The sequence below is a fragment of the Coturnix japonica genome, chromosome 12 (genome assembly GCF_001577835.2).
Source record: "Coturnix japonica isolate 7356 chromosome 12, Coturnix japonica 2.1, whole genome shotgun sequence".
NCBI classification, from domain to species: domain Eukaryota; kingdom Metazoa; phylum Chordata; class Aves; order Galliformes; family Phasianidae; genus Coturnix; species Coturnix japonica.
The window spans coordinates 5,610,150-5,632,846 of record NC_029527.1 but is presented as its reverse complement, the minus strand read 5'-3'; the positions used below and the strand labels follow the sequence as shown (position 1 = coordinate 5,632,846).

Below are 22,697 nucleotides of genomic sequence, written 5' to 3'. Positions count from 1 at the left end.
AATATGTTAGTTGTATATTCTGATTTCAATAGTTTAATGGTTTCCATTAAATAATGAATAAAACCCCTTTCAGAAAGCCAGTTAAGAAATGCATGACTTATTCACTGTGAGGTATCTTCAGTTCTTGGCATTTTGAGGCTGAGGAAGAATTGAAAAATAGTTTTATCCCCAACCACACAGTGACAAAGTGATTGGATTGTTTTATATGGTTGCAAAATTGCTAGTACGGGAAAGTGACTTTGTCTTTGTTACATATTTGTTTCATAAATTAGAAAAAAAAAAGATCTAAGGTAAACGTTCAACTCATCTGTTTTATAACAGAAACCATGACTATAGTGGATAGAGTACAAAGATGAGCTCATTCAAGAATTCTTCTGAAACAGCAATTTATCACCTAGGTAATTTTAAAGGTTCCTCATGTCATTGTAAGGGTGGCAGATGCAGACTTTAAAAAAATGTTCTCTGTAGCACCTGAATAGGATGATGCTTAAAATAAAGATTTAACTGAAGATAGACTATGCATCTTGTAACTATTGGCTAAAAATCTTCAGCATCTGTACTGAAATGGATAACAGAAAATTATCTCTTCTTCCATTCAACAAGGATGACTTCCAGTATCATTAGCAATTGTTCCCAAGAAAATTCTGTTTTGGATTATATTGTATATACAATGGGAATTTATTTGAGGTTTCCCAAGTTTACTAGTTCCATTCCCATGAGCTAACAGACAGTAGATCAAGTGCTTAACAGTCAAGAATTCCCATGGCAAATATCCACCAACGTCCCTTTCATCTGATGCAATGGCATAATGCCCATTCTTCTGCTTCATCATTCTCTTTCACTGTATTCAGAGTTCCAGGAAAGGGCCATATCATGTATTAGACTTCGCGGGAGACATGAAGCCTAATCTTTAAAACCTTATGGTTCTATTTCGTTTTTTGCTGACCACTGGAAACAATTACAGCACAGACAACACATGAGAATGTCTGACAGCTTCTTCAGTTTCTTTGCACTCAATTACTTGATGAGACTTCAGGTTTATACTTATTGGCATCACAGTACCAGAGACTTCATTTGCATCTACGTCCTGCAAATGGACAAGAACTGGGTAACTGATGGTCAAGGTGGGACTAATGAGGTATATATCAAATAAGTAAAATAAACTTTTACATAGGCATTTTTATTATTTCTGCCATTATGCTAGGAGAACACAAACAGTTACTGGTACCCATTAATCTGAAATTTTTGTTCTTGCCCTTGCTGGAGGCTTACAGCCAACATATTGATTATAGTTGTTGCAACTTTACAATCATCACCAGTAAAGTTTACTTGCTACTAGGAACAATTTACAGTCTACTTCTGCCAAATGGTTTTCAAAACAAGATTTATACATCCATACAAAGTCAGAAAATACACAGAAATGGTGACTTAGTAGGCAATTCTTCCAACAGGCACCAAAGTCATTGTAAAGAAGCAGAGTTCTATAGAAGATCACGTGATAACTAAATGGATAAATTCTGAGTAGAAATGAAGTCTCCAAATGTATTAACAGGAACAGCTGCAAATTTACTTGTAGTGTACTTTCCAAAAGTTGGTCTCTATTTTTAATGAACAACTGAAAATTTGCTGAGACTTTTGCAAACATGTTTGTTCCAAAGTATGATGAAATTCAAAGAAAACTCAGATGTTCTACAGACATTACTGATGGCTCTGCATTAGTCTTTAACCCCATGTATGTTTCATACTATAGCTCTGTCCTTATCTAATTGATGTATAAAAAGACAAAAGCAAAGAGATGTTAAAAAACCTGAATTTCTTAATTTATAAAAAATATTGGATTTCACTGGACCTTTTTGTTCAAAGGCTGTTTGGTTTTCATGTTCTCTGAATCAAAGAGAATTTCTTCAGATGCATTTTAAAAAAATTAGTTTAATCAGAATGTTTTCTGTACCTTTGATCTGGGGTGCCTGCGTCTGCTTTCTTCAAATACCTCATATATACAAGCCTTTTGATGCTTTGAGAATTTTGCTTGAAATAACAAACATATACAACTAAATTGATGTAAAATACTGCTGCTCTCTTTGAGCATGGACAGTGTATGAGACAAAGAAAAGGACTGTTATGTTGTAAGTAGTGTTTCCGAAAGCATGCAGAAGACTAGTATCTTCCTGTAGCTTGCCAAGGACTGTTCTTGTGCCATTTCTTAAAAAAGAAGAAGAAGCAGATTCTTGCAATAGTAATCAGCAATATTCACTCAGTCTCATAGCACACATTTCTATGTAAATTTCTAATTAGTCCCATTGTACTCAGCAGAATGGCTTAATGTATATTGCTGCACAAAAGTGAAGAAAATAGAGTAAGAATGAGAAAACTCTAAGAGTAATTTAGTGTTTCTTTTGCATATGTGAATGATGATCCATTCTTGGCTCAAGAATAATATAAATACACATTCCTCAGAGGAGAGGAGAGATGAAGGATTGACGTGAATTTTTCAAGGAATTTTTTTTTTTAGAGAACATCTTGTTGAAAATCACTGAAATAAATTACAGGGAATAGGTGTGGTTCTGTTTCTATCATTCAAATGTCTGAATAGTTACTGCTGTTGGTGGGGAAAAAAAAGATGACAGTTATTCAAACATTGAATTAATACACTGTTTATAATAACTTACACAGTACAATTCTTTAAACAGAAATTATCACAGTAGAGGTTTCCATCATGCTATGCCTATTCTAGCAAAAATAAAAGCATACTAAGCATCACATATGTAGTAATAATTATTCTGCAAAAATTAATCTTTTTGCAAATTAAGAAGGGCTCAGGTCTCTTGTTTACTGGCACTCAGCAAATCATGGATTTTTCATGTTTAAGTACATACTGCCAGGGAAAATGCTCACATATTAGTGTGTTTGGGTTGCACACTCATAATCCATTAGGATCTCTGTCAACAGTCCAAGCCCAGATAGACTTGCTTTCTTGTACATTCACCTCTATTTGTTGGCCTGCCAACAGGGTGCTTACTGGCAGGTGTTATAGGCATTATAATTTAAAAGATTAAAGCAAAGAAAATTAGGCTACATAAGAGTAGTAGATCCTGCCTCAAGTGTAATAGCACTTTGACTGGCAGAAAGTCCTATTCATTTAGTTGGGCTGGAATAAAGTACCAGTCAAACTGGTAATGACAGAATTACATCCACAGATTATAGCTATTAATTTTCTGCTCATTTCTGAGTGGAGGCGCAGCAGTAGCAGACCTGCTCCACACGAGTTTTGAACCAGCTTCTATTTATTTGCTGCTTTTTCTGTTAAGCTCACTGGGCTCCAAAGCCCAGTAGACACCCAGGATATGACTCTTCATTGAGAAATACTCTCTGTGGATATGGCTTTTCATTGAGGATACTCTCAGGCCTACTGCTTCAGACTTCAGGGCCAATGGTCCTCTTGCAACTTGCCTGTTTTGACACAGGCTTCTCCATAGCTCCAGGCTGGCAAAATTATTTTATCATCTAGATTGCACAAAAGATGCAATGAGCAAGGCAAAGTGGAAAGTCACCTAAATGCATTTTCTTCCTTTGATTTCTTTGCTTCTCTTGGCAATTCATTGGTTTTAGGGAGTCTGTTAAAGAAACTAAGATGCTCCTTTTCTACTAAATTCTCTAAAAAGCTTCTGTAGAGTCTTGCAACAACTCTTCCTGTGAGGCTTTGGCTCTTGCTTCGCATTTTGTTTCTGTCACACTGTGCTCTCTGTTTCTCTCTTTTTTTTTTATTTTTATTTTTTTTTTTTCTTTCTTACTCTTTTCTTTTTCTTCTCCTTTTTTTTTTTTTTTATTTATTTTTTATTTTTTTTTTTTAACCCGGTGAGAGATTCTTTCATTTCAAATTGCCTCAGCCTCTCAGTGAAACGATCAAAGCTTCCCACTTTGCTCCTTTGCCTCCCCTTGCTCTTTCCACTTTTTTGCTCATTTGGAGTCCAGAGATAAAAAAAAGGAAAAGGTTTTGTCCTAAGTGGAGCAATCATCTCTTTGCATAAAGAAATTCCCTTCAAAGGGATGATTAACAAAGCTGAATGGCTCTCTCAATTATTAATCCTATGCAAAACATCTGATTTTTTTTCTGTCACCACCTTTAAGTTTTGATTCAAAGTAAAAACAAATACAAACGAGGCACCAGTGAAGTCCCAGCTTCTGAGCAGAGTATTTGATCTGACATAAATGTAGTATGAAATAGAACACTTGCATTCAACAGGGAAAGACTCACTGAATCATTAGGATCAGGCATGGACTGTTTTTAATCTCTGTGAATATTTTTACCTGTATCTTTTCTGTATATAATTTGTTGCTTCTTTTGCCCCTGGAATATGGCAGTGAGAGCAAATAATTTACTGAAGAGGAGTCTTAGCAGAAAGCATACCTGCATTTACATGGGATTTCCAGTAAGAGTCCAGACATTCCTTGGCTAGTAAACTTCTTTTCCACAAGCAGTAACGTGCAGGCATGCATTCCTAAACAAGCAAACATCAGTATAAAATGGGCTAGACACATTCTATGAATGAAAGATGAATTTCGTATATTGTGAACTTTCAAATTGCTTTCTTTCATTGTTTTGCAACAGGGGAAATTCTACCGGTGGCTCTCTTCCCACCTTCTTATATCTGAGAAGAAATGTTCTGCACAAAGTTGATCTGATACATACCCAGCCTTTTTGGTGGTGGTTTCTTTATGATGCCTAAACTTTATTTTGCATCTGTGCTTTCTTCTTCACTTTTTAATAAGAGGTGAATATTTTTTAATGCTTATTTTTGGGTATTATCTGATTAAAGACCAAACCCAAGCCTTGCATTTACTGGGCCAAATATTATATCATGAGAAACCAGAGATATGAAGAAGAAGCTGCATTGCAACAAGGTTGTTGATGAAAGGCAAACAGGGGTCCCACAGCTCTACCCTCCTCCTATTGTTGGCTTAGCAGTTCCATTCTGGACATGCAGGTTGCTGTGACAAGACTCAGTAATACTTTGCTCTGTCATTCTCTCCTTAAGTAAACCCAGGTTTATGAAACCTCTGCTGTTTCATCACCACACTGAAACAAAGCTGGGACATCTTGGGTGAGGCTAAACTGGCCAGCATGGACCTACATTCCAATTGTTCCCTTTTAACCCTATAAAATGCTGTGCCAGACAAAGCATGGCTGCTGTGTGCTCTCCTTTATGTCTAACACATTTCTCCAGTGCATAATACTTGCCTTCACTCTACCATCTCGATCTCAGCAAAACCTGTGCAAAGGCAGATGTGAGGTCAGCAGGAAGCCAGCTTATACCACAGCAAGGAGGAGCTCCCAGCACCAAACTGTTTTTGTTTCTGTAGCCCTCACCCCAAGGCAAGTCTCCAACAGGCAGCACAGCAGCAGACCTTCCATGCAGCGCCATCTTCCGCTTGTAACTTCATATTCTGTTTGAGAAAATACAACATCCTGGGGTGATAGTGCACATGAAAGTCAACAGGAAAGAAACTGACGGATAAACTTATCACAGAGAGTAGCAAACAATCACAAATATAGGCCTGCTTTCAGCCCCCATGTTTGGCATTCTTTGATCACCAGTGGGAGATCTGACAAACGTTAACAGAAAACAAGCGGTAGCTTTTAAAAGCTTGTGAGAGATCTCAGTTCTCTGGATCCTAAACTAAACTTTGTCTATCTAAAACAAAGCAAACATTATCTTCAGTAACTTGGGCTTGTAACTTACTTCCCATACACAACATAGATTAGGAAAGCATGTCTTTAGATTTGTTGACATTTAATAAAAACTAAACACTCCAGGGGAAAATAAATAGTGTTTTTATTATTATTACTATTATTGCTGTCACTGAATTTCCTTTCAGTTGGAATCCTAGCTGGATACTTAGAGCATTATCAAATTATAATCAAACACAGCCAAGAAAATTGAAATCAAAGCAGGTCTGTATCTGTACATGACATCAATCATTCTGTTGTGTTATCATACACATTAGGAAAAGAAAATGCACTCCTCTTAAATTTACTTGGAGGGCTGCTCCAGAAGTAAAGCCTCCCATTTTATAATGTTGGCCTATGACATCAGAGACTGATGTAAGTGGGATGGCAGTGAAAGCAGAACTTCCCACCAATATTGTTACACATTTTTCATATTCAGTGTTAATTTTGGAAACATTAAATCTAAAATACCTTTCAATTTATGATTTGTAAGATTGATTCACCAAATAATTTTAAAAGTAACCATACTGAAATGAAAATGTATTTTACAAGTTACTAAAACTACAGAGTTCTTTGTGTTATTGCTTGCTTTACCAAAACTTGAGAGCTTATTTCAATTTCTGTTTTATTTTAATCATTAGTTTGCTGTTGTTGTTGTTTGTATTATCTTGTGATCTGCTGAAAACAACTATCTTTACTTACTGCTGCTAAAATAGGCTCACTGTTACATAAAAGTGCAACGCTGGTAGTAAACTCAGTATGAAAGGTTTGCTCTAGTAATAAGAAAACCTTTTTCCCAGGACCAGTTTTTCCTTCTGTCTCAAAGTGATGGTAAGATCAAACACCATCTTAAACACAGTAGTTCTATGCTTCAGCAACAAAATGCTACTTTATAATGCAGAACCAAAAAGAAAAAACACGTTGTTTAACAGCCTCTCTCTGAAAATGACTTGGCTCTTTCTCTCATCTCTGTGTATAATGAATTCCAAATCTGTGCCCTAATACTTTGTTACTCTGCGCAGGCAGCCTCCCCCACGCATCTTCCCACCATCAGTCTTTCAAGTCCTAGGCTAATAGCAGATCCACAGTGCCAATACATAAAAATCGTTTAAATAGATAATCATTCTTTTTAAGAACAAGGATATTCTGTGCTAATAATAAACATATATTAGGCTTTGGATAATTGCATTATGTAACTTAAAGTTTTGGCTTTCAGTTAAATAAACACTTTATGTGTTCACAGGTGTATTGTCCTCAAGGGCATTCTGCTTTTCAGGGTGGCAGCTGCTGCCAAGGTGTTGCTGATACAGCTCTGCATATAAATTTATTAGAAACAGGTGCTGACTTGTGATGAAGATAGACAGGAAACTAAAGGAGACAACATGTTTAACCACTATTTTAAAAGTTCAGGTTCAGAAAGACAGTGTGACTGAGATGCTTGGTGGATGTTGCCAGCATCTTAGTGAGAGTTTACAATCACCATAAGGAACAGATTGTCTACAAGCTGCAGGAATTGCATTCTAAAGAATATTGCATGCTATTGTGTCAGAGTTCATTGATTACACAAATCCTGTCATTCATAACTAAAAGAAACTACAAAATATGTTCCCGGACTTATGTTACAGTGAAAGTTGAAATGACATTATAAATAGAAGAACTCTCAGGCTGGTGGATGCTATGTGGTACACAGAACTGTTGTGTGCACATAAATGGTGAGAGATTTGTACATTTGCAGGATAATAAAACTTTCCTCTTTAAGTGAGAGCTAGAATAAACAACTGGCAGGCAAAAATATACCAAGGCAAAAGTGGAAAACTCACCGAAATTTGCAGATACAGAAAGGGTGATCCAGAGAGGTCCTTTGCCTCAAGTAACTTACCTTGGAACCTACATAGTGCACATGGTGGATAGGTAGGCTGCTGCACTGGGGGAATCTGTTACTACACGACATCAGCATAGCCCAGTACTGGAGCAACAGAGCACCGTATGAGTGCAGCACAAATGAGAATAGGTGGAAAGCCTTCTTTTGACCTTAGTGGGCTTTGGATGAGATCCCAGGAGAAAGAAAATGAATTTCTTTACTTTCTGTGGCCAAGTTAAACCATTAAAGTTACTTAAACATTGCTTTTTTCCTTTACCCATCTTACTTCCCATTGCTTTTATTGTAGTTTTAAACAACATTTTTAAAATAAGAAACTTTCAATAGGAGTTCGTGAGGATGTTTATTCATGGACAGCAGTTTGCATATTTTAGCAAGTAATCTCCAGTTTAATCTCTAGCCTCTATAAGATACATATGTAGTAAATATGCATACTAAATATTTTTAAAAGAAGTTGTTAAAGTTTGTGTACAGTCCTTAAACCTTAAATATCTCAATGATTTACATTTAAAAAAATACCCAAAGGCATTAGACCACATTATGGACTAATAGGCTGCCAAATTTCTTTTTTCTGGTGAAATGTTTAAGTTACAATATGTGAGGTAAAAAACAACTGAAACAACAAAATTTGGTCATGAAAATATTGACTCCAGGCTGAGAAGTTGTATGCCAAAAATGTTGACAAAACTTTATACCAACCCTAGCAGGCATGTCATGTTTAATATTTGCAGTATATGGAAAAACTTTGGCAATTTAATGCTTGTATTAATTTGAAAGTCTTATACGAAGTGGGTATAAGCTTTTACATTACCATTCCTAATTTATACCAGCCTTCTTTTTCTTTTTCAAAGGATGAATGATCTTTAGTCATGGGAGAATGACAGGGAGAGCAATCCCTCAAAGTTATGGAGCCAAACCCCACCCAAACTTACATACCTGACTTGGAGGGATCTCTCCCTCCATTTGATGGATAATTCCTTTTTCATGCCATTCACACTTACAGATTATTTTTTTGCATGACTTTTTTCCTCAAGAAAGTATATAGTTGGAATAAAAATAAATTATTTTGTAGAAACACATGTAGAAAATCTTTATTTACATTGAAATCCCTTCAAATAAATATTCTGTTAACAGTCTCGTGTAAAGAATTGTAATGTTTCATACTACACCAAGTGATGGAGTACTACACCACAAAGCAAGTGCAGAAAATTTGTGATTGATTATTATACTCCTTAAACTAACATATGTGTACTTGTAAACGATAATTATCTGTGACCAGAATGTCACTGCATCAGTACTCAGTAAGAAAGTAAATAAGTGGCAGAAATTGACCATGTCTCTAACACTTTACATTTCAAAGTTCCAACCTCTACCAAGAAATTATTCTGAGAAATATGGTAGTTCAAGGACATACCTTGTTCTATACCAGTTATTAGACTGTGGTGATCAAGCCGCCAGTGTAGCATGAAACAAGGGATGAATGTGCCCTCCCTTCTGCTTATGCCTTCTATAGTCAGTAAGAAAGAGCAGTGATGGAGCTGTATGACATATCCCCATCTGATCATGTTATGCTCTGATGATTAAATTATGACTAAAAAGTCCATCACTAGATTACTAAAGAAACAAAACCAAACAAAGCCCACAGGATCAACACCTGGGTAGCTTATAAAATGAGATGCATCAGGATAGCCCTTTGCACAATGTTGACTTCAATAATTTCAAAACATCTATTCACAGTGACACACTTGTGTAGACTTCATATATAGCCAGCAACAGGAAATAATATTTTTAAAAGGATAACTCAGTTATTAAATATTTCATTACAGTCAATGGCTATTCTAGGGCACAGGCTGGGAATCTGACGGAACAAGTCATGTAGTTATCCATTCAGTTACCGGTGTAGCAAGGGAGAAGGTGAAAATTTACATATCATCCTCTTTGTGTTCAGAACAAATTGGTTCATCATCTTATTTTTTTTTTCCTCGCTTTCTTGATACATGTTGGGCCATATTTTTTACCAAAAAAAAAATGAGCAGCAGAGAGCAGGAGTTTACAAATCCATGATCCCCCAAAAAATTTTAAGCAGAGTTACCTCTTAGATTTGCTCTTTCTGTTGAGATGGATGTCTGGATGATTTACTCTACCATTTATTCGTTCATGTTTTGAATCCAAGGATGGGATGGCGGTACAAAGTGATGAGAAGATAGTAGGTAGCAGTGACTATTGGAGCTTCAGCATTCCTGGAAGATAAGAACATCACCACTTCAGAAAGCACTTGTGATTGTTTCACATCAAGGATGTGCTCTGCAAAATTCAGAGCTATATTTATTACCTCATGCTCTTGTCAACTAAATATGATCCCAAACTCCTGATTCTTCTGACTAAACAAAGTTACCCACTCCTTGTCTTTATTAATAGCTGAGATATAAAAGTAATGCCTCCTATTCTATGAAGTTGGCTTACAATATCAGAGGCGGATATTGGTGGGATGGCAGTAGAGGCAGAACTTTCCCACCAATATTCCATTATATTTTGTTGCCGTGTGACAGATGGCAACAGAGAGGCAATCTGACAGAACAGTGTCTCCATGGAAATGTGTATGGAGCAAAGAGGTGGAATTGAAAACCATCAAGTCGTTATTGTTCCCTTTCTGTTTGTTGCAATCCTCATGGAAATAAATAGGAGGCATTACTTTCAGAGCAACCTGTGTCACTACTCTTCAGTGTTCGGAACAGATATCTACTGTTGGGAAATCTACTTTTTGGGAAGATTCAACAGATATTACAAAAACTACTCAAAATACCATTCTGAATTCTGTTCTGATCCAAGCATACTGGATCTTTTCTGGTTGATTTTGAGACCTGAATCAACCTGAAATTATACCAGCAGGGACAGAACTGCACAGGGACTGTTCTGCTGACAGATCTATTTGGAAAAACTGCAGATTCTGGCTGTACCTTATCACTCTCCAAAGGTTAAAAAGAGCAGATGTCCCGAAGTGACTAAGCAATCTGATGACTCCTCTGTACCACAGGATCACCAGATGCCCTCTGCAGGCAGCTTGATTGCTTCTCAGTGCTGGGCCACAGGAAAGAGCTGAGGATCTGTCATGGCTTTAGAAACTGTTTTCCTTGTAAGCATATTCCATTACTTTGCTTTTGTCCAGAAACAGAAGCCGCTTTGAAAATAAAGCCTTTAATATATATGAGCAGAGACGAATGTTCAACTTCCCTTTATCTCAGCAAATACTAGGGTTGGTCCTTCTACAAACCATCAAAGTTTATCCCCAAACTGGAAGGATCCAGTTTTTTTTCTTTTCTGACTCAAAGGTCTTTAATTCCATCTAAAAGTGGAAAGACTTTGGAGGAAGGAAGGAAGAGAACAATACCTCAAAGCAACACTGTAGAAGAAGCAAGGGTGGAGAACAGCCCTCAAAGGGATTATAAAACAAAGCAAAAAGGAGCCAAGACAGTGCTCATAAGATGTTATCCTTGTAGGACTGTGAGAAATGGAAGAGAAACTCGGTTCTTTTTCAACAGATGTTACTCCAAAAGCATCCAAAGAGCCTCATGGTATCATCAGCACACTGCTGATGGGGCAGCCTGGGCCTTCACATACCAGCGCACACCATGAGGAAATCAGCTCAGCAGTTCTCTTTCCAAACACTGTGCTGTCATGTCTATCTTCCCCACATGTCAAAAATTATGTTTAAAGTACTGAAAGCTAACAACTCTGGAAAATAATGAAATCCATGAAACGGTGACTGATAAGACAAAAATGCAGCATTTAGCTCTAACTGCCCACAATTAAGTTTTCAAAGGCCTGACTGCTGACTGAAAATATTACCTAGTCATCTTCTCCCAGTTTTTTGTTGTTTGTGTAGGATGAAGAGAGTACAAACAAAGAAAATGATTTTAAAGCCTGATCTAAGCAAGAAAATGGGTAAAAAATGTGCATAATTATATGTAGATAAACACCAGTACTTTTTACTACATAGAAATCTTACGATTTTTCCATATATTTCCATATATGAGATTCATATACACATCTTACAACAAAGTTCAAATACATGTTGACCACCATCTCATGCTGATTGCTGAAGGAAGAAGTAGGAGATTACAATCCCTTAGGTGCCCTACCAGAGATTTTTTAAAAATAGCATGCACACAGAACTCACAAACAAATATAACTCTGGAGAGGAAATCTGCTTATGGTAGAGAAGAAAACAGGCAGCACCTCAGTCAATTGCGCTTTGGCAGTACATATGGTATCGTGAAAAAATACTGGCTTGAAGCAATGTCCATTCCCTGTGTAACACAAAAATGTTGACTTCTCTGGTGCACAAAGCCCAAAGTAAAAAAATACAAATAACAAAAAATTAGGTATTTGTTGCAAGCAGTAAATTCTGCCATATACATGGTACAGCAAATGAGTCAAAAGAGGAACATGCCTAGGCCTAGAAACTTCAGCAAATCAGAGTGAAAAAAAATTTCAATAAATTTGTTTAAACTATTGTAATTACAGACTCATTTTGATTTCTTTCAAAGGTATTCCTGTATATATTTCAGAAACACAAAATAATCACAGGGAAAATATAACCGGTAATCATTTTTTAAAAATTATTACTATTATTTTTAAGATATCAGATATTATTACACTAAGAACAAGATAACTTTATTCCCGCATAAGATAGGAAGGCAGTCAAAGTAATATGTATTTATATGTTTTTCCTCTGTAAAAGGGGTTTGAATGGGTATGTGAATGAAGGAAAAGCTTGCAATGATGTTCTTTTTTCTTTTACTTGATCTGCCCAAGAAGAAAAATAGAAATAAAAGAAGTCTTAAAGTAGTTGTCACTTTGAAATTTCCCAGTGTTTCAATTAAAAGCTTCAGAGTCTGGTAAAATTTGTCAAGCTTCCCTTTGAAAATAAAGGCTGGCTTAACCTTCAAGGCAGTTTCATTAGGTTGTTAATGTAGCCCTAACCTAAAGTTGTGCTAAACAGAAAAGTAAGACTGAGCGTGTTTCAGATCCTTTTGAAGTCAATGGAAGTATTCTCATGGTCTTCAGTGGGCTTTAACTTCAAACTCATAATTCTAAGTTTAGGCCCATTTATAATTGTTCCTTTTGCTTAATTAACCACTCTATAATTAGATTTATTTTTTTTCCCCTTTGGAAAAAGAATACACAGGGAGAAGTATTCTGTCTCTTATATTTAAGCTCATTCTTAAGTCCAGGAAAAACACCTTTTCACTACTTTTGGCTAAGACTATTTTCATTAGAAGAACAAGGAGAAAGATCAGAGGAAAACAAAAACCAAAAAAGAGGAGAAAGGAGCTGAAGAGGGGACTAGCTGGCTGGTAAAAAAAAGAGAGGATCCAGACTAAGACAAAACAGGTAAGATTAAAGAGAAAAAAAGTGTCATAACATTTTGGTGGGAATGGCTGCTACTCCTGGAGCTTTACCTTTCTAACAAAGAAGGTTTTCTTTTAAGACACTTGGAAAGGATTGATGTCTCAAGAAAAAAAATGTCCTTAACAAGGCAATCTTGTTTTGTTTTTGTTAGATGCAACTTTAAAGGTGAGATCTGCATAGCACAACATGAGAACAACAGGACCCATCCAGGCAGCTACTGTGATTCACCAACAAAAGCTGCATATCAAGACTTCAGTTCTTGGTTAAAGTTTCATTATTACACCCTATGCTCTCTATGGGGAAACAATTAAAACAGGTTTGGCATACTAGAGGTAAGAAAGCCCAAGTGACTGGAAAAGAGATTCCATAGATAAACTCACAATGTCTACAGAAGGAATGCCTTTGGCATGCTAGATAATATTTGAGATTAATTAGCAGTTTGTTTAATAAAGCTGTAGCCAGACATCTTTAATCCAAACACCTTTGTAGAGTACATTTATATGCAGAGCTGTAGATAATTACCAAAAGTGTTATTTCATAATAAGAAAACCAAATTCGTTTATGAAATAATACATGAGTTAGTGCATGAAAATGAAGAATAATATACACTTCCATATAACATAAAAATAACAGTACATGCCAGACACTTTTGACAAGATCTCCTGGATGCTTAAAAAGCACAATAAACACCTGTTTTATATCTGAATGCCAAACCTTAAAGCGCTCATTTGTTAATACTTTACCTCATTACTTAAACTAAATTACCACGTATTTATAAAATTTCATTCTCTTGTGAAGCAACAGTAAACAGGAGAGATACAGAACCCAATAAATTGAAAATGTAAGGCTCCATTGTCAAAATGTCACTGGTAAAACTCAAACTGCTCTGCAGCCATGAATTGGTACAATGATATAAAGTGTACTCACCATCTGAGGGAAAAGTGAATGAGTTTAGAAGAAAAAGCAGAATTTCCAAATAAGTCGTGTTTAAGCAAAGGAAAAAAAGTACAACAGAAAAGAAAGCAAAGAATTTGAGTAGAGGGTGTCAGTCTCTTTACTGAGATGTAACAGAATAAATACTCTGACAGAAAATACCAGAACATGACATTGCTGCACAACATAGAAGACCTTCCCTTGTTTGTATGTACATATTTGTCACTAAGAAGAATAAGAAAGTGTTTAAGGAGTATACTAACTCACCTACAATTCCTTAAAATGGTATGGACATGTTACTGTATTGCTTAAATCAACTTTGTTATTAGTATAGTAGATAAGAAATAATCGCATGTAGCATATAGACACATGCAGGCACACACAGTATTGTTTAGTCTTTGATGAAAAAGATTATAGATTCCTATGACACAATGTTAATAAACTCTTGAATCACATATCCCAGAAAAGTCACTGTTAAAGCCCTTTTATTAGAGATTAGTATTTTTAAATAAGAGAGCTCATGCACTATAAACTGAAAGGTTGCTAGAGAACAGTAGAAATACACAATGCTGCCAAAAGCCAAAGAGAGGAAGCAGAATAATCACAGTAATTACAGGTCAGTTAATCTGGCAGCAGTCCCAAGCAAAGTAATGGAAAAGCTGATAAGGGATTCAATTAGTAGAAAATTAAAGGATGACAGTATAATTGGTGCCAGACAAAAGGACTTCATGAAAATGTAAGTCTTGTCAAACAATTTGATGAATGTAACAGCACAGATGTATGACTTATATAAGGCATTTGACTCCATACCTAACTACAACTTTAATAAAGTTCTAGCATTAAATAAAACAGTCTATGAGAACAGAGGAAAATAAAGGTAATACCTGCATGCACCATTTTCCTGTCTGATACTGTCCTTGCTGACTGGGTGGAGTCAGGCTAAATATTGTCTGGTGAAGCAAGGGGGAAAGAAGACCAGCTATAAGCTACTACCAGGAAAGAAGACCAGCTATAAGCTATTACAGAGGAACATGACAAGAAACCAACAAGAAACAGGGATAAAATCTTACAGGTAGTGACAGAGCCTCTAACTTCAATAGAGATAGATTTTCTTATCAGATTTGTAAAGAAAGCAAGATCTAGGAAACTTCTACAGCTAGCTTTCAAGGAAAACATGTACTTAAAATCTGGATGAAGATCAGAGTGTCCTAAAATCTGACATTTGGTCCAGAGTAATGGACAGGTTCAAATCATTTACATAGTGTTTTGAGGATTTGAGGCAAAACATATAGACTGATTCTTTAAACTTACAACAGAAGATTTGAATCATAGTGCATTCCAAGTCCTACTGAGCAACTAAGTCTAGTCCCAACAGATTTTGTGTATGTAGATCACAACACAGATGCTTTCATGTCTCAAGTCTCTTGAGAACACTGTATGTTTTGTCTGCTTTGTTTCTTAATGATTTGCAAACTTTCAAAACTTGGCTGTGTTGCTACTTTGCTTGTGGGTTCAAGAAAAGACAAGAATCTATGAACCTTTGATCCACATGCTAGAAATGTATGAGGGGAAAAAAGTAAAAGAAAACACAGCACTGTCAACAGGAAGATATAATGGTTGGTTTGTGTGAATGGAGATGGTTAGTTTCAAGAAACATGATATGGGAATTGTTTGTTGCTTTTTTTTTCTTCTTCAGGAAAATATATTTCTTTGAAGAAACAATTTTTATGCAAAGTATTTTAGAGAAAAAATTTATATCAGATTAAATCACAAAGATATATTTTCTCGTCTCACCACAAAACAAGGAAGGGATGCTGGACTTTCATGGTTAGCTCCAGGAAATAAAAAGGTCATTCATGTTTTCATTAGTCATAGGTTTAACGATCTAAAAGATTATTAGATCTCTTTACATCTACATATTTTTATTGTCACATTTCAGAAAGTATAGGCTATAAATTACGTATACCTCCCTATAAGAACCAAAGCCTGACAAAAAAAAAAAAAGAAACAGATTTGCATTCAGAGACATCTCTATTTTAATAGAGAAGGATTTTACCCAAAAGTATATGCTACTGTGTGAAAGACAGCTGCTTAACTGGCAAGAGAGAAGCAGATGATTACCTGAAGATGGCAATTTTCCTGCAGCTCAGCTGGAGGGCTTCTAGTCAAGATAAATTGTCTTGGCTCCCTCTATGGTCCAAGCAAAGAAAAAGGCACTTCTGGAGAGCAGCTGTTCTCATACCACACGTTTATCTTTGGAGCACTGATGCCTCTTGATCCCCAATGTGCTGTAGAGAGGACCTTGATGAGCATCTTAGACAAGAACCCTAGTATTTGACAGTCAGTGCCAGGTGAGATGAACTATAATGACTGGTGCAACTGATATACATAGTTAATGCCAAAGTACACCTGTGCCCATTAATTTAGTCACATGCGTCAGGCTTCAAAAATCCAGATAAGCACTTGAGATTTGATTCAAGCTTTATAACTATCTGTTTCATATTTGAATCAAAAGTAGCTATAAAGTGTAATGTGAGATTCTCATATATATGTTACAGTGTTATGAAAATGGCCAGCTGAGAAGGCAAAAAGAGGGAGTGCTTTGTAACTTTTCCTCATCTCAGAGAGGCATGAAGCAAGCCTGCAGTTTGCATTTTGCCTACAGCCCTCTCCAAGAAAGAGGGCGGATGGTTGTTTTCAATTGTTCAGCTTTGGTGCAGGTCTGTGCAATCTATAATTTGAAAGTAATTGTAGTAATTACTGTAACTGCAAAAGTTAAAATGTGCAAGTTTAATTTTGCTCAGGTAAAGCTGTGCCAGTAATGGCACCATTCATCATTTTCTGTAAAAACAGTAACAGGTGTTAATCTACACTCACCAATGGGAGCAATGTGAGTTCACAATAAGCAAAGTGCCAAAAAAGGAAAAAAAACAGCACCAAAGTACTGTCACAGAAAAAGACCTTCTAGTAAGATCTTTGTAATTGGACTCAACTGAAGAGTGAAAAATTATTTGACTTTTCAGTGATGGGGATTGCTAATGAACCCAATTTTTCTCTTCCACCTTGATTAGCTTTCTGTAGGAAGATCCATTGTAGCTCTGCACAATGAAGCTTGCAGGAATAGACACCCAGCTGCTGTAATTTTATCAGCCCTCCCACTTACTGCAAAGTAATCTTTTTTCTTTCTTTTTTTTCCTCCTTTTTTGACAGGCTGTTGAACTAACTGTTACTTGGTTTTCAAACATAATGGAGAACAGTGGGAAGTAGAATTTAAATAGGACTTGAACAGCAATTTTGCAGTTTTTTCTAGCCTTAACAGAAACCTTATAAGATTTTTAAATGCCTTGCACATCCTGTTCTCCCATGGTTCTGGATGTTACTTGTGAGATACCCTGGGCACTAGGGTTGTGTCTTCTGCTCATTGCTGCACAGAAATATCTTATGGAACAATAGGGTAGCCAAAAAATCCTGTGCTTTTTCTGTGTACTTACTCACACAATAGCATCCAGTTCAGAGAATATTTAAGCAAGTAGAAAAGTATTTCCCATTGTGTATGCACAATCAGACTGGTACACTGCACAGTTATTTTCTGCTATGAATTCCAGAGAGTTCAAAAGGTAACATTAGCTGCACCTATATGGTTTTCCCCAAGTAAATGAGAGCATTTTCTCTGTGCAATGCCCACTCTCTTGCTACTAGCAGCTACTTCTAATTGTGCACCACTAGGAGCCATTCTCTTTCAAAATATGCCCCATGATCCTGGACTTTTCTGGCCTGGACTTATTTGGGTAAGAACAAAGCCAGCTGATGCCCTGCTTGTTGCTCCAGTATGTCATTGGGGGTACATACAGCCGTATTCGGAGGAGTGGAGTCAGGTGGGTGCAAGCAGGACACACACAGTTGAAAATTCTTCACACCCCCCATTAAGGTGGCTAATATAAAGATGTTAACAAAGATGATAGTAAATATTCAACAGTTATTTGCAAAAGAAAACTCACCAACATCAATACCTTGACCAGAAAGCTGGGGCAGTCTCCAAAAGATGCTGCCTTGGTGGTGGTCAGCCCTTAAATGAGGTCTTAGAGGAGGTAGAGTCAAGCTCCACCTCTTCCAGGAGCACAGCTAAATTACTCTCACCTGTGCTCCCGCAGCTGACCCAACACTTGCCTCAGCTGATTAATCAGAGGTTCAAGCTGTGATTTCTCATACACCCCCCCATCAGGTCCTTGTCACACACTGCTCTGAATAAGAGCACATGTTAATTAAGACAATAACGAGGACATTTTGCAAGGCAAATTGCTGCAGATGTGTTTTGGCAGAATGTGGAAGAGGATAAACAGCAAATGGTTCACATTGCCAGGCTCATATCAAAGATTGTCTCCTACAGAGTTATAATACTCTACCTGAATGCTAGTAAATATATTAAAGTAAATTCCACTGCACTAGTATGGCATTTTTAGCTTAAAAATGTATTAATCTCATTTCATAAGAAGTATTAGCATTTCAAAACTAGACCTATACTGAAATATTTTCCTTACCAATTTCCTGATCTGAGTCACTGTTTTTAATTCAAGACAGCTGTTTGATGACAGGACAGGACTCAACTGAGATCCCAGTGATGACTCCATTGCCTTGGGTGTAGTAAAAAAGATGTGGCCACTGCAGGGTTGTGGTCTGGTTTTTAAACATAACATGGCATGTTAGTGAAACACTAAAATGCGAGAGATGATAATTATATTCAAGACTTCCTCTTCTCTGCTCCTTCTGCAAAGGGGGCATCAGACACACAAGATTGTAGAATTCTTTCGTCACTTGCCATGTGTGGGTGCATTTGGACACCAGCTTAAGGCAGAAAGGCCAAAGCTGAGGATGGGCTGAAAGTGCTTGCACCAGCCTCACAGCTCCATGCTTCTCCAATTTGCTTTTGGGTAGCATCATGCTTCTGAGAATCTGGTCCTTAGAGGACTTGGTGAAAAAGAATAAAAGCATGATAAGCAAGACCAAATAAATTTTATATAAACTATTTTTCATTAGTAAATCTCAAGGTACTTTACAATGGAAAGTCCATCATTCTCCTTTATGTGACAGGAGAAACTGAGTCACATAGGAAGTATACAAGTAAATATAAATTATAAATTCTTCAGATTTCCTCCTGAGCAGAAATCAGAATTTGCAATTCATTGGTTATTCTGAAATAAAAAATAAAATACTGAAAGGGAGAAAAATAAACTGGAACTTTGTTGCCAACATTAGACAGAAAGTTAGAAAATATTCTCACTTTAACCCAATGAACTCTTCTATTTCAAATGTCCTTTGTCATTGTATATCACAGTGTTAAAAAGGTATAATCAGTAATATGGATTAAAAGTCAAATAACAGAAATTATAATAATGAAATATATCTCTTATTGAAATATGTCATGTTAAAAAGAAATAAAATGAACAGCATAGGTTTTCCTCAATTGACCATTTTATATAATCAAATTTCTGCAAAGTACTCCAACTATGAAAACAGATTTATTTATTTTTTTTTTAATGGAAAGGGGTTTAGATTAACCTTTATCTTAAAACTTGATGTGGTGATATTATGTTGTCTGCGTTTTATGCTATGGAATTACTGTCATATCCAGTGACGGCAGCACAGACCATGTCATTAAGTTGGGGGTTCACCACTTCAACCAAGTATTTTTCTTTCTGGGTTGAAGGTCTGGAGAAATTTATTTGTGGGATGAATGGAGATTTAGGCTGTTGAAGCATAAGTGTTGTTTAGAAAATACATGCTATTTACACTGCACAGAACTTCATGATACTCTAATATAAGAATGTATTACTATGTACATGTCTAATATAAACGCACTGTGCTTAAGTACTGTTTGTTCTGTAAGTGTCACTCAAGAAAATAACTGTAAGACAAAAGCATTGGTAACGATTGTACACAAACACTTTAACCAAGCAGCAACTTTTAAAGAAGTGATTTGGCCTTAAAAGTCAAAAGTAAGTAAGTGGAGCCATAATTTAACTTAAACTGCTGAAATTCAAGTTAAAGCACATATACATCATCAACAAATGTGCCTAAAGACACAGGCACTGATACAGAGGCAGAAGTGAGAAGCACAGCTGGTTCAAGCACAGCTGGCACCTCCCTGGGAAAGTGCCAATAATCCTTCTAACACATGCAAAGCTCCCAGTGCTGGAGAAAACCAAGAATACAGGGCTAAAATTTGGCAGCTACTTATCAGCACGTGATTTAGTGACATAAGATAGCTAAGCACATAATTACATATATATATTCTCAAAATACTGCTGGTGCACAGAAGTTCTCAATTGGGAATCAGGAAGAAATTAGGGAGACTTTCCAAGTGCAGGATTGGAAAGCTTAGACAGTCACAATTAGGATTTTAGAAAAACAGACCACAAATATGTCATGCAGACTGGACAGTGTGATGTATAGATAAACACACACACACTGCATTGATTGTACTATGTAACAAAAGGGATGAAGACCAGCATGTGTGTCTTTGACAGGATAGTTCAAACAAAAATCACATGTACAGCGAGTGGCATCCATAATTCTTGACATTAGGCAAAAGTGTGTTAAAACTCCAAGTTGCACAAGGACTTAAAACGCTTGTATGCAGTTTGGGAAACAATCAAAGGAAACTAGAAAGTGTCTATGACAAGAAAGCAAAAAGAAAGCTTTGAGATGATGGTAACATATTTTTAGAGCATAAGTAAGTTCTCTTAAAATCAATTCACCTTATGCTAGTTCATTACTCCTAGTCATATTAGTAGAAGTTCCTTCAACACACCTGGGAGCAAAATTTAACATCTATTAGCAATGAATCTATTGACATATTTCAAGTACTCGGACTACTGTGAACTGAGAGACTGAGCCAGTTTTAAGAGATCAGTTAAAATCATCTTCAGTACATTGTTTCTCCTGGTGTGAAGTAATGAGGTTATGTGGTCTCACTCAACAAAGTTGTGCCTCCGTGGAACAGCTGTTGTGCCTGATCTTCACGTGTGGTCTCCCCTTGATTTTGCTGGATTCAGGATCATCTGCAGAGAGCATATGTATCTGGATAACGGATTTGCCTCATTTGAAACTGCAGCCTTTAAGACCGACCAGCAGCCAAGCAGCACACCTGGATACTTTAGCATGAAATGAAGCTGTTTGGAATAAAAAGAAAAAAATTCTTCATGGGTTATGGTTTTTTGTATGAAAATAACTAGATATTGTAGATATTCCTTCCCCTCTCTGGATGATTCTTACAGATCAATGAGTGGAGGCTTTCCTGAGTGGTCCAGTCAGTTTTCAATTCATTTATACATATTTAATAAGTACTTTGCAAAATCTATTCATATCTTTCCTTAATCACAGATCTTACATAAACTCCATTATCAATACAGGAGAATTCCACAGGAGAGCTAAAATGAGACAGATTCCAATTCAGAAAATCACCAAAGACAAAAATACAAATGTCCACATTCCTTATCAAGAAAAGGAAATAAACAAACAAGAAGATAGAAAAAGGGATCATTGAGTATTTTTCCCCAGTATTATATGAGTAATCTACTTGTAAGCTGGGAGAGTGATGTGTTTAGTAGAAGCATATATGCATATTTCAATATAAAATCACAAGAACGCCTGAATTTGTTTGTCATAATTTGCATACATTTTCTTAAGTCTTCCAACCAAAATTTATTCTCTCTTTTTTTTTTCTTTTTTTTTAAAAAAAAAATAATAAGTTTCTAAGAATAGTATATTAAATAAAAGAAATTATGTGTGGGATACAAATTCTCATTATAAAAATGTTTCTATCCCTCTGGCTTTAGAGATAACTTTCCAAACATAAATTGCTTCAGTAATAAGGTTTCATGAATATATTACATATTCTTGCATAAATTTGTGGGGAGCATTTTTTGTCTGAAAGATAGAAAACATTCCACAATAAATAGAAATGTTCATACCTACTTTAAAAACAAAATAGGTATATATTTTTTACATGTATGAAGCTTTTTTTGATACGTTTTCACTTTGTCCTTGTTTTCTACAGCTTTCAAACTCATCATTAAGTTAAAATAATTAAACATAAATTCCAAATTTCCCTGTGCTATCATGATTTAGCTCCCCAGATGGGGTAGTCTGTCTCGACAAGCGTTGTAACACTGACTGCCCCTTAAAGTCCTGAGACACAAATACAATTTAACTTCATTTCTCCTGGCACCAACTGTAGTTGAGGATCTGAACCTCAAAATATTAACAATAGAATCACATTCTTATTAATGTGACATGGAGAGGGAGTGGAAGTGCAGGAGCACTCATGTAATGAGCTGCGGAGTTTCCCCATATGGAAACTTTGCTCTTCATTGGTTTTCCAAATACAAAAGTAGAAAGAAAAAAACGAAAAAAAAAACCAAACTGTAAGAGAATTACAAAGAACTTGGTGATACAAAGAAAGAGGAGTTCACTATAAAAAGAAACAATGAGGATCCTGATTTAGACTCTGAATCAAGCAATGGCTGTATAGAAATCCATGGTAACTCTCCCACTGTCTCGTGTGAGGCCTTGTTTAATCTTCTACAGCCATGAATATCCTACAGCAAATATTTTTGTCAGTGAGGAGAGAAAGAAAAGATAAGCAATACTGCAGAGAAAAGAACAGCAATCCAAGCATTCCTAGTATGCACAGTAAAAGAATTAGTAACACTAGATCCTCCAGAATACAATAAAATCCTGCATTTT

General features: G+C 36.2%; 1 long non-coding RNA gene across 2 annotated transcripts; it reads right to left on the bottom strand.

Moving 5' to 3' along the window:
- Positions 1–359: 359 nt before the first annotated feature.
- Positions 360–18,052, bottom strand: LOC107320027. Of its 2 annotated transcripts, XR_001558113.2 has the most exons (5): positions 17,951–18,052; positions 16,074–16,240; positions 9,700–9,847; positions 4,409–5,445; positions 360–1,087 (listed from the first exon to the last, which is right to left on the bottom strand). It is a non-coding gene; the product is annotated as an uncharacterized LOC107320027 (long non-coding RNA). The 2 variants fall into 2 exon arrangements; XR_004308839.1 differs by lacking the exons at positions 16,074–16,240; positions 17,951–18,052 and adding an exon at positions 9,940–10,214.
- Positions 18,053–22,697: the final 4,645 nt, after the last annotated feature.